Consider the following 12,654-nt stretch of genomic DNA (forward strand, 5'->3'; position numbering starts at 1 on the left):
TGATGACCAACACCTGTCTCGTGTCCTTCACTTCGCACTCAAAAGTATTTGAAGAGGCTACAGAGCACGTACCCTCCAACATTTCTCCATTGAAAATAGGGACATCCCATTCCATAATGATAATTTTGCTATTATTATTATTATTATTGGGTTGCCCCAGCCACTTTGAGTGGCTTCCAACATGTATAAAAGCATAATAAAACATTAGACATTAAAAAAATTTCCCAATGCAAAATTGCCTTCAGACGGCTCGGGGGTCGGATAACTCCATACCCTCCAATGTTTCTCCAAAGAATAAAGGGACATCCTACCATGTGTGTCTAGGAGGTGATATTTGGATATTTGGATCTCTGAAACCAGACTGCCCTGTGCTCCTCTGTCCAAAGAGGGAGGCATCCCTCTGTCTCCATCCCTGTCATTAGCACATCCTCTCATTAGGCCTGAATTCTTCCCTGGATGGGTTCCGAAAGTCCGTGGCTTCAGACGCTGCTTCCATTAAGCATCATTTGATGGAAAGTTCAGTTTTGCCTGTCATAGAAAAGGGAGGGAGGTTGTGGGGAAAGTGCATCGTGCGGCTTGTCACTCTGCATCTGACAAGGCAAAATTACCCAGAGCCGAGCATCTTTTCTTATTTATTTTAAATACTGGGGGAGAGTTTATTTCGTTGGTGCCTGGGGCCCGCAAGGTGTCATTTGCCGCCAGGCAGCTGACATGTGATTTCATGAATGTCAGGCCTTCTGGTGGGGTGGAAGAGTTTCCTTCTGGAAGCACAAAAGAAATAAGTAATTGGAAATGGGGAGTGAATTCATCTGAGGGGGGAAACTAATCAAGCCGGCCGACACCTGAATCCTTGGTGGATGCCCATCACCATTCCTGCAATCTGCCAGGGGCACGGGTGAGGAAGCCTCGTGCAACTGGGGAGGGTCACATGGATACCTTGTGCACATACGTGCCTCGAGCATGTCCTGGGGGTGTGAGGTGTCACTGCCTACACACACAGTTCTGTGTGGCCTTTGCCTCCAGCTGCCCCTTCTCATATCACTTTTCCAGCTTCTAGCTAAGCAAACATTCCTCCATCCTGCCTTTCAACCTGAGTTTCCCATTATACATTTCTCATTATATGTTCTGATGATGTGGCTATTCCATTATCCTCAGAATCTAAGACCGATTGCCTTGTAGTGTCTCCTTCTCGACCTCTTGGTTCAAGACCCCAACACAGCTACAGGAATGTTCTACAGGGGCTTGGGGAGGACAGAGGGTTGGAATAAATCATCCTTTGTTAACTTGGCACCCTCTAAAATCCCCATCAGCACCAGCCAGCAGAGGCGCCATCTTCTCAAGATGATTGAGGGGCCCCGATGTGAAGTCCTGACATCATGCATGCAATGTCATGAGGAGCCAGGAGGTGGAGCCCATCTCCTTCTCAGCAGTGGGGGGGGGCTCCTCAAAAAAACCCATGGGGGGCTCAAAGTGCCTCAGCGCCTATGAGCTGGCACATATGCCAGCCACTATGGCCGTGGCTGAAGGGAGTTTTCATAACCCAAAACATCTGAAGGCCACCAGATTGGCGAAGGCTGGAATAGGAACATTAGGAGCTGCCCCACACAAAGTCAGACCCATAGACCCATTTAGCTCAGTATTGTCCAGTATTGTCCAAGGGCTCTCCAGACTTTCAGTCAGGACTCTATCTCAGCCCTACCTAGAGATTTCATGGGGGGGTGGAACCTGTGGTCTTCTGCATCCAAAGAAGATGCTTCTACCTAACATTGAACTATGGTCTTTTCCAGTGCTTTCTTTCTGGGGGGGAACGCAGGGGGACACATATCCCTAAACATTTTGTGAATCTAAGTTTTGCCTCATTGAGGGGCAGTATTTCAATATGAGTAGGGAAACATTTTTTTGTGAGGGAGCACTGGTCCTTCCCCTAACAAGATGGCGCCTGGGTTCCTTTCACCTCCATGAACTATCATCTCCCTCATTCACATCACAGCGGAGAAGTTTGAGTTTAGCAGATGGGGAACTTTCTTCCCTGCTTTTGCTGATGTCTGTCATGGGCTTGCTCCTCCTGAAGGGATTTTTCCCCCTCCTCTTTTTCTTTTCTTCTTCCCCCCCCCCCTCTATTTGTAAATTTTCCCAAACAGCTTCCAAACTGTGATGCGACTAGTAATGAAGAGGATGAGGAGAAATCAATAGAGCAGCCGAGTGAGGGGAAACTAATGAGATTCTGTATCTGAGCCTCAAATGCATCCACTTGACAGAGGAAAGAGCCGGCAGAGGGATCCACTTGTTGCTCAGGGCCTTCTTGGCTAACGGGCGATATTGACTCACAATGAGCAAGAAGTATGGAAATAACAGCAATGATTTAGTGCCTGCCTGCAGAGCCAGCATGAAGAGGAAGTGGAGCCAGGGAAGGCTATTTGGGGGGTGCCACCATAAAGAGTGAAGTTCCCCAAGAATGTGTTGTGTACCAGCATGCTTCTGAAGTATCCAATGATAATGCCCTGTTGGACATTGGGATGTTGGCGTGACCTGTGGTGATTTCTTTCTGGTAACTATTGCTCATATCAACTTCATTTTGGAGAAATCCTCAATATATGCGGGTATTCACACACACTTAAATTACATTCCAGAGAAGACAGACAACAAAAGTGGCTTCTGGGAGTGAAATGAGTTGTGCTGCATGACTGGAAGGACTAATATCCACCATCATCTCATGGTCTGAAGATCTTACTGCCCTTTCTGCATTTGAACACATAGATTATAGTTGTCGATTTCATTTAGATGCTTATTTGGACTGCCTATATTAATTTATACATTTAAATCAGTGTCAGCAGGCAGTGGTGGTGGTGGTGATGGTGTTGAGCTGTATTCATTGCTAGACCTACTCAGAATAAACCCACTGAAATTAATGGACTTCACTAACTTCAGTTTATTACAGGTAGGTAGCCATGTTGGTCTGCCGTAGTCGAAACAAAATAAAAAAATTCCTTCCAGTAGCACCTTAGAGACCAACTAAGTTAGTTATTGGTATGCATGCACATGAAAGCTCATACCAATAACTAACTTAGTCGGTCTCCAAGGTGCTTCTGGAAGGATTTTTTTTTATTTTGTTTCAGTTTATTAATTTTAGTTGGTCTATTTTAGTAGGGCTAGCATTAAATACAACCAATAACAACAACTGCTACAGTTTGTTATTCTCGTTCTTCTTCCATTTTGCTATATTTGCAGATAAGGATGGGAGACACCTGGTGGACCATGCCTGCCAGCTTGCAACCCAAAGATAGTGTGTTCCCCTAAAGATTTGAGGTTGCAAAAGATGTGGCCATCATGGTTTCTGCTATCCTGCCCATCAATCCCTTGGCCTGTCCCTGTTTTTCTCCTGCAGTAGTGCTGAAAGACCAGCTCTCTGGGTTGCAGCCGGCAACTCCAGCATGGATGTGTCTTCTTCTGTCCTCTTGGACAGAAATGTTCTTCAGAAATGGCTTCCACCCTCCTCTGATGGTTCTTCAGAGCCCCAGGGATTTTCTTGCCTTCAATAGACAACTGTGGAGCTCTTCATTCAGGTGAGGTGCTTCCCCATTGACCCCTCCATCATCAGATGTGTAAGCAGTTTTTCCCTTCCATCAGTTAAGCCTTCCCACCTCCTCGACTCTCGAGTGGGGTGGCTAGCCCCAACATTACTGCCTTGGCCTTCCTCCCAAACTGTGTGTGTCCTAACAGATCAGTGTGCTGTGGCTTGACCACAGCCTAGCCGTTTACTCTTCTCTGCTGTTCCTTCTCTGTCCTTGCTCCCTCCCTGCTTGGAACCCCCTCTAAATATGCCACCTTGCCGAGCCATTATCCTCCAGCTGGTCGAGCATCTCTCTTCCTTCAGCAGGGCCAGCCTCTTCTGGCCTGTTGGGCTCACCTCCTCAGCTGACCCTTGGGCTAACAGTGTGAGCACCAGCTGCTCCTGACAGTCTGGTAAAGTGATATCTTCAAAGGCAGGTGCACCCCACACCTCTCCCAATACTGGGGGAGGGGATCAAATAGCTGCAAGTTCCTTCTCTACAAGGGAAAGATGAACAGCAGCAATTAAGTGATACACTATCCTAAACTATTTCAGACCACTGCCCCCATGCTTCCATCAACTCTTCCTCAGTCCTCACCCCCTATTCTATGAAAAGCATTATTCAGAATAGCAGTTGGCATGACCCACTAAGGTAGATAGAATTCAAAACAGTAGCAATTAGTTGCACATTTATTAAAAATCCAATTAAAAGTGTTTTGTTTAATTAATTTAATGAGAATGATGAATTTGATCCAGTGATGTCAACTTTTCAAAGTCAGGTACTCATTTACACCTCCAATGATGCCCACTTGCTTCTTGGTGCCCCCGCTAGGTAATTCCACCCTGGGGGTGGTACTGCCAACCGGGAGCCAATGCAATATAGTCTAGTAATTTCCATAGTTGTATTTTTGACTTTTATTGCAAGGGGTGGAATGTGCCCTATAGTGAGGTTATGGAAAGAGTATAATTTCTTTCTTTCCATATGTTTATACCCCACCCTCATAATAGCAGCCGGCAGTGGAGGAGTGGGGGGGGGGCGGATAACAATATAAATTACAAGAAAAACAGCCTCACTTAAAATATCAATAAAAACATACAAGAAAGCATAATAAAACAAGCAGCAGAGTCAGCAAGATATAGATATATATATAGGTGGGGGTTTTTTATACCCCAAAGGTTTGGCAGAATAAAAAGAAAAAAAACTTTTTACATTATGTCTGAACATAGGGAACAATCAAACAGAGATCAGGAGGGAGTAGAACAGCCCCGGAGTTGATATGAGAGGAAAGTGATACTGCTTAAGAAGATTACTGTTTTTCGTTGCTTAGGAAGCCATTGGGAGGAATGGAGGCAGGTCTGTCCCTCAGGAAATTAGACAGCTCCAGAATGCAAGGAAAGAAGCCCCTTCACAGAGGGAAGGTAGCTGTCCACTTCTGGGTCCTGCCTCACTGCTGGGGAGTAGAACACAGCATTCCCACCCAACTGCTATCACAACGATGGTACCTGAAATGCGTAGATGTAACCAAAATCTCTGTTTTGACCCCAGTGGTCCCTCTCTGTAGCCTTCAGAGTCATCACAAGATATTTATAACCAGGAGAGTGTTCTGATTTGCAAATATACATTGAAGAGCCTTCCTTAAGGTGGCACCCACCTGTCAAAGGTGATCCTTGGGGTTGGGGATTTATTAATCCATATTACGGACCGGATCCAGTTCCCCATGATTCTTGTATACGTCGTTTCATGCTAGCAGATTTACACTCGAGACAGATCCATGCATTTGAATTTATGGGGTAGGGCTTGCTTGAGGTAACGACCTCTGAACAAATCAGACTGAATCCTCAATAAATTGGCAATGTCATCTAACCTCCCCACAAACGTCATGCAGACAATTCAGGGTGGATGCTCAGGAGAGAGGTGGTCTGGAAGTGACCCAAACAAAAGTTGTGCAAGCACACAGCTCCCCGTGAGGCCATTTGTGAAATGTCACCTTCCTGGTACTGTGGGAAACATGGAAGCAAGCGTGATGTCTGGCTGATACACAAATCAACTGCCACACCATTTTTATCTGACATCAAATGTCTTTTTTTTTCTTTTACTTTGAGGCCCTAGAGTGTCGGTGTGATATAGTGGTTATAGCATGTCAGAGTAGGACCTGAGAGAGACCAGGATTCAAATCCCCACTGAGCCATGAAGCTCACTGAGTGTGGCCTTCAGATGCCAGTCACAGTCTCTCAGCCCAGCCTACCTCACAGGGTTGTTATGGGGATTAAATACAGAAAGGGAGAATCATGTATGCCACCTTGAGCTATTTGGGGGGGAAGGTGGCCAATAAATAAATGCAATACATGGAATGAATGAATGCGAGCATACCTCTACCCATGGTGGTTTTATGCAATCCTACTTGCTGTAAGGAAGGCAGGAGATGGCAGCTGTCCTCATGGCCTCTTTCTGGGCTTCCCAGAGGTATCTGACGGCTGCCCATAGGCAGCAGGACCCTGGGCCAGATGGACCTTCTCAGTCTGATCCAGAAGGGCTTTTGTGACATTTATCAGCATAGAAAGCTACTACTAGTCTCCTGCTCTGACTGGCCGTGACTTTGCACAGTTTCAGGTGGGAGCCTTTCCCAGCCCTGCCTGCATGAAGCTGCTGCCAGGGGGTCTGAACCTGGTATGTTCTGCATGCCAGGCATCAATCCTGCCACTGAGTTCTGGCCAAGACAGAAGGGTCTTGTTTGTTTGTTTGTTTGTTTGTTTGTTTGTTTGAATAAACCAAAATCTAATGCCTTGAGCAGAGCCAAAAGCAGGCAAGAAGCTGTAGGCACCCAGAAGAAGCTTTAATTTCATTGCCTTGTTTCTCACCCAGCGGCAAAGGTCTCTTCCTTTCCACTTTGTCAGATTGTCTTTTTGAACCCAGGAGAAAACAGCTCAAATGCTCCTCTCTAGCGCAGATAGATTTAACTTCACCTTGATTAGAAATTCAACTCTTTCCTCCATGCTGGCTTATACTTTTTCAGAGACAAGGGCCCCTCCCCACCCCTCCTCCTCCCTCTCCACCCCCACCCCTTTCTCTTTTTCTTTCCCCTCCTTGATTAAAAAAGAAGAATCAATATTTAAAGGGAGGGGGATTAAATCAGAAGGCAGGCAGGCATTTTCTGCTCTGGCTCCTTTCCTGGAAGGATGCCATTTTCTCTGCTCTTTAGAGAATACAAAACCCATAATAATAAGCGGACGGGATAAGTCTCAGACCTTAACTCCCCTCTATGGTTAATAAAAGTCTAGTGTTTCTTTATCTCAGCCTGACCCTCACCAATTCCATTCGCTCTCCCTTCTTAATGCATTTTCCGGGTCTTCTGACAAAAGCATTTTGCAAGATGGATATACATTTGGTGCCTGGCTATAAGAAGGAAGGCGGGCAATGAATATGATGGACGGGCCATACCAGTGGACAGAAGGTGTGACGTCGAACAGAATTCTCTCTCAGAATAAAGAACTGTATAGTGGATTCCTTATAGGCAGCTCGCCCACGAAGAGAGTAAGCAGCCCGCGTGAATAAACTTTCAGCTAGCCTATAGATTGCCTGTTACCTTCTTCCATCCTCACAGTCCCCAGCTTGAGGACTAGAAACTTGCCTTTAAAAAAAAAATAGTGCAAGTGTTATTTGGGGCTGTGCCCACAACTCTGCACATAGATTGAGAGCCCAACTAGAGGGGGCATTAAATGTGTGTGAATGCATTTAACATGTTTCAGGTGGAATTGTAGAGTTGGAAGGGTCATTCTAGTCCAACCCTCAGCAATGTAGGAAAGACAGCTTGTAGGCTTGTCTCTGGGCCTGGCTGGCATCTAGAGGCTTGAGGTCTGGCACTTCCCAGTGCTGAGAGAGTGCTAAGAGAGTGCTGAGGAAAGCACCCTTCATTCCAGCAGCCATCTTTCCTGGCCTGGGGACATAAATATAAGGATCAAGCACAACTGCTAGGAAATGTACCTGCCTGTACCTTAGAACTCGCCACCCACCCTACCCATTCGAATACTTTGCATCTGGCTCTATGGAAAAGCCCATTGTTCAATCTCAAGAACACTGCTGTGTTTGTCTGGGATCAAAATGGAGCAGCTGCCCCCTGACAGCCTCTTGCCTAGAAGAGATCCCTCAAAACCTGATGCTCTGGACTTGGGCCTGATTGTCTTGCACCAAGACTCTCCCCAAGTGGGATGATGAACATGAGGAGAGCCTGCTGGATCAGGCCCATGGCCCATCTACTCCAGCATCCTCCTCTCACAGTGGCCAACCAGATGCCCCAGTGGGAAACATGCAAGCGGGATTTGAAACACAAGTCCTCCTGTGGCTTCTAGCAACTGGTACTCAGAAGCACTGCTCTCTCCAGCTGTGGAGGCAGAGCATAGTCATCATGGCAGGAGCCATCAATAGTCCTCTCCTCCATTAATTTGTCCAGTCCTCTTTTAAAGCCATCACTGCCTCCTGCTGGAGGGAATTCCATAGTTTAACTACCATGTTTTTTGCTCTATAAGACCCACTTTTTCCCTCCTAAAAAGTAAGGGGAAATGTGTGTGCGTCTTATGGGGCGAATGCAGGCTGCACAGCTATCCCAGAAGCCAGAACAGCAAGAGGGATCGCTGCAATCCCTCTTGCTGTTCTGGCTTCTGGGATTCAGAATATTTTTTTTCTTGTTTTCCTCCTCCAAAAACTGGGTGCGTCTTATGGTCTGGTGCGTCTTATAGAGCGAAAAATACGGTATGTGCTGCTCAAATGACTTGTTTTTCCTCTGTCCTGATCTTCCAACATTCAGCTTCACTGAACATCCACAAGTTCTACTGTTATGAGAGAGGGAGAAAAACACAGTTATGAGAGACGCATCAGCTGTGCTTCAACTTCCCCGAATCTAGGCTTGTCTGTTCCCCTTTGGCTCCATAACAGCGCTTCGGCGCAAGAGGAGTTAAACCGCTTTCAAAGACAATAAGGCTCTTACCCAGAGAGCGCGTCCCAATTAGGTTGAGCAGCTATGAAATCCATTGACAAAACTAAATCCTGTAATCTCTTTTTAAGAACCCTTGTAATGACTGGATTAGAGCAATGCTCCTTTGCTACTCAGAGCATAATAGCTAATGCTGGGGGTAGGGGTGGGGGGACATGACCCCAATCTAACAACCTTAATCAGGGTGCACCTCCCACCTTCTTATCCCATTGACAGATTGATAAAATTGCCACTTGCAGACTGTGTCCAAAACTGCTAATTTTGGAAAGGTCTCGTTAAAGTGCACTTAACGAGCTGATCATTTCCCAAGCGGCGCATGTCCAATGCACACACACATACACACACACAATTGCATCATTATTGTTGTCATTATTAAACCTATTCCCTGCCCTTCACTGACAGGTCCAAAGGTGCATTTGTAACCATTTTTAATTCAGTGTTAAAAACAGCTAAAGCAAATCACAAGAATAGTGTGAGTCCTATAAGTACACATACCCCAGATGTCAAAGGCCAGGGGAAAGATGGTTTCTGTATCTTAAGAAACAACATCCCAGTGATGGTAAGCAGACCAGTCGTGGTTGTTTGGGGGGGCGTGGACAACCAGGAGGGGGGACCTCCTTTATTTCAAGGGTGTTACTTCCAAGTGCAAGATAAATCTCAGGTCAAAGAGATTATACAACCAAAAAAACAAAAGAGGAAAAAGAAGAGGAGGAGGAGGAGGAGTTTGGACTTGATATCCTGCCTTTCACTCCCCTTAAGGAGTCTCAAAGAGGCTCACAATCTCCTTCCTCTTCTTCCCCCACAACAAACACTTGGTGAGGTGAGTGAGGCTTAGAGACTTCAGAGAAGTGTGACTAGCCCAAGATCACCCAGCAGCTGCATGTGGAGGAGCGGGGAATCAAACCCAGTTCACCAGATTACGAGTCCACCACTCTTAACCACTACACCACGCTGGCACAACATATTGGCTGCCACACTATCATGCAGGTCCTTGGAGAAAAAAGTGGGATTGAAATGCATTAAATAAATAAACAATAAACACACTTTTTACAGAATTCTAGGGTTGGAAGGGATCCTAAGGATCATCTAATCCAACCTCCAGCAATGCAGGAATCTTTTCCTCCTCTTCTGAGATGTACACAAGTAAGGAGAATGGGCGGCAAGCCTTCATAGAAGTATTTTGTTGTGGGCTTGGGAAATCTCTGTCTGGAAAGGAGAGGAAGGGTCTACGTTAAAGTCCTGGGCATCCTGGCAAGAGGCCCTGAATGGAGGATACATCCTCTCCTTTTTGGGTGGGAGGGAGTGGGGTTGTCTATTGCCGACCATTAATTGAGCTCCCTTTTGGGAAACCCAGGCTCCCTTCCTCCTGCCCACCCAGAGCACAGCTCCACAGGAGCCACCACTTAGCCACAGTATGAAAATCCGCTGGGCCTTTTGTGCAGGCTGGCGTTTCGATTATTTTTAATGATGTGCAGCCGTGGCTGGGGAGGAGGAATCAATGGCAAGTTCAAAAGGCTTCTGGTGGGGAGGGCTGCCGTTTGCTTTCCAGAGGCAGGAGCTTCCCAGGGGGTGCTGGGCAGCCTCTGAGCTTTGTTTAAAGGGGAGACAGATTCCGCCTTGATGTTCTCCTGGGCGGCTCTTCCCATCCTCCAGCTAACAGCAGGCATTGATTTCGGATTGCGTGGCGGGGCTGGAGGTGAGGCGGCCGCCGTATATTTCACTGGTGGGCCCTGGCTTGAAAGGCTGTGTTATTCATGCGGTGCCTTTGAGTTACAACCATTTTTGTGTGTCAAATGTACCAATTCCGGCAGATTTAATGGAGTTGGCCTCTGCAGCCCCTCTCTCAGTGGCAGTTGATATTTTCTACATATATCAATTGTATCTACAAGCACATGGCAGATCCATTATCCTTGCAGTTGTGGCTTTCTCTCTCTCTCTCTCTCTCTCTCTCTCTCTCTCTCTCTCTCTCTCTCTCTTTTCGCAGAGGAATGGGAGACATTGAGGATCCTGGTGGGAATAGCCACACGGAGGAAAGGGGGGGATATCTCTTGTTCTACACCCTTTCATTTATCCCGTGTGAATTTCCCCTTCCTGTTCCCGAGGAGCTCACAGTAAAAGCAGCTCTCCAGGTTTAGCCTCTCCCAAAAAATCAGGGCTGCAGGTGAGGCAGAGACAGAGCAGCTTGCAAATGAAACGCGGAGCAAGCTTGTTTTCTGCAGGGCAGAAACTCGAATCAACGGATTCAAATGGCAAGAAAGGAGGTTTTGACTAAACATTAGGAAGAATTTTCTGATGGTCAGAGCTGTTCAACAGTGGAGCGAGCTCCCTTGGAAGATGGTGGACTTTCCTTCATTGGAAGTTTTTCAGCAGAGGTTGGGTGGCCATCTGTCAGGGATTCTTTAACTGTGATTCCTGCATTGCACTAGACTAGATGGCGCTTTGGGACCCTTCCAACTCTGCGTTTCTGTGACTCTTACCAAATTTCCTGGCAGATTCTACTAAAGGTGCAAGCCCTCGTGATGGTGCTCCACCTCAAGTGTCGGAGGTGGCATGCACCTGAATTCCAGATGCAAGTGAGGATAGTGCAGCTGTGCTCAGGTTCTGCTTTCAAGCTTCCCATGGGCAACTGGTTGACCACCGGGATAACATGGTCCTTTGAACTGATCCAGCAGCCAGCATCTTCTGGAGCTCTTAATTAACAAATTTGGGGCATCTGGAAGATCCACTAGGAGTCATTCATGGAGAAGGTGGGACTTCTTGGAGAATTGTGCCTAGAGGTTGGGAGTCGGGAAAATGTTTCTAGAAGACTTTCTTCTATGGAAAGGCGAACAGCTTCTCAGGTTAATCCTGAAGGAGCTTCATCATCAACCAAGCCCCACTAGTAGCCTCTTTTAGGGGGAATAAATATCCCCAAAAGCCAAACATTGAGATCTTCGAAGTCATCTAAAGAGCCTCTCCTTTCATAACCAACTGGCAGTTTTCCCCACCTTTAATTTTTCTTTCAGCTAATTACCTCTAATTATCTCTCATCATAACAGACAGCATGTAACTAAATAATTAATTGGTGGAATATAATGCACGGGGAAAGTGTGCTTCACTTGCACAGCCCGCCCCCCCCCCTCCCCAGTTGTTCTCCTCTGATTAAAATTATTGCTCTTCTCTTGAACTTCATTTAATCTGTTCCTCCTCTTTTTAGGGGGTGGGGAATGCAAGAGAAAACTTCAGTACAGTTTCTTCCCAGCAGAGTGGGGAATATGCAGCAGGAAATAATTGGTATATTTTCCTTGTTCCTTCATCTCTAGAAAGAGGGGTGCTGTGGAGGGGTGGGCATGCCTGTTCCTTCCATTCCCTCTGGCCTGCAAGGGTGATTCTGGGCAAATGCAGCTCAGCCTCCCAGCCTCACTCATCTTAGCCTGCCAGAGCGCAAGTACCAGAAGGGTAGAATCATAGAAATTTAGAGTTGGCAGGGAGCTCAGGGGTCATCTAGTCCTACCCTTGGGGATGCAGGAGTCACAGCTCAAGAATTCCAGACAGATGGCCATCTAACCTCTCCTTAAAAACCTCCAATGAAGGAGAGTCCACCACTTCCCAAGGGAGCTTCTTTCGGTCAGCTCTTACCATCAGAAAGTTGTTCGTGAGGTTTAGTCAGAATCTCCTTTCTTGTCTTTTGAATCCATTGCTTCATGTCCTTCCCTCTGCAGCAGCAGAAAACAAGCTTCTTCCGTCTCCCATGAATCAGTGCCAACAAAAGGAACAGATGCAAAGTCAATGAAAGATGACCACCAGGGCGGTTCACCCAGGCAGATGTTCCCAGAGATCTCCAGCACAGCAGGGGAGTCCTTCCAAATGGCTCCATCCTCCCTTATTCCCAGGGGTGGGCAGTCTAAAATTGTAACTTACAGCACGCTCAGTAATGCAGCACTGTCTTTTTTTTATCTCATATGAGAATTAACAGCACCTACCTGCTGCCTGGAGGTGAATATGCGCCTACATTTTTGATCCATCACCGGCTGGCACCTTCCCAACCGAGAGGTACGGCTCCATTCTGAACTTGGCTGCCATATGGAATCATACAGGGAAGCTGATTAGAATATATATGAGGGATGCAAATCAAAC

General features: G+C 46.7%; 1 long non-coding RNA gene across 1 annotated transcript in view; it reads right to left on the bottom strand.

The window, feature by feature from the left end:
- LOC309375708 overlaps positions 1-12,145 on the bottom strand; it is a 31,005-nt gene extending 18,860 nt beyond the window's left edge. The window contains exon 1 of the long non-coding RNA XR_014171010.1: positions 12,032-12,145. This is a non-coding gene — a long non-coding RNA (uncharacterized lncRNA). The remainder of the gene's footprint in view (positions 1-12,031) is intronic.
- Positions 12,146-12,654: the final 509 nt, after the last annotated feature.

The sequence above is a fragment of the Podarcis melisellensis genome (genome assembly GCF_964234715.1).
Source record: "Podarcis melisellensis genome assembly, chromosome: 8".
Lineage (NCBI taxonomy): Eukaryota > Metazoa > Chordata > Lepidosauria > Squamata > Lacertidae > Podarcis > Podarcis melisellensis.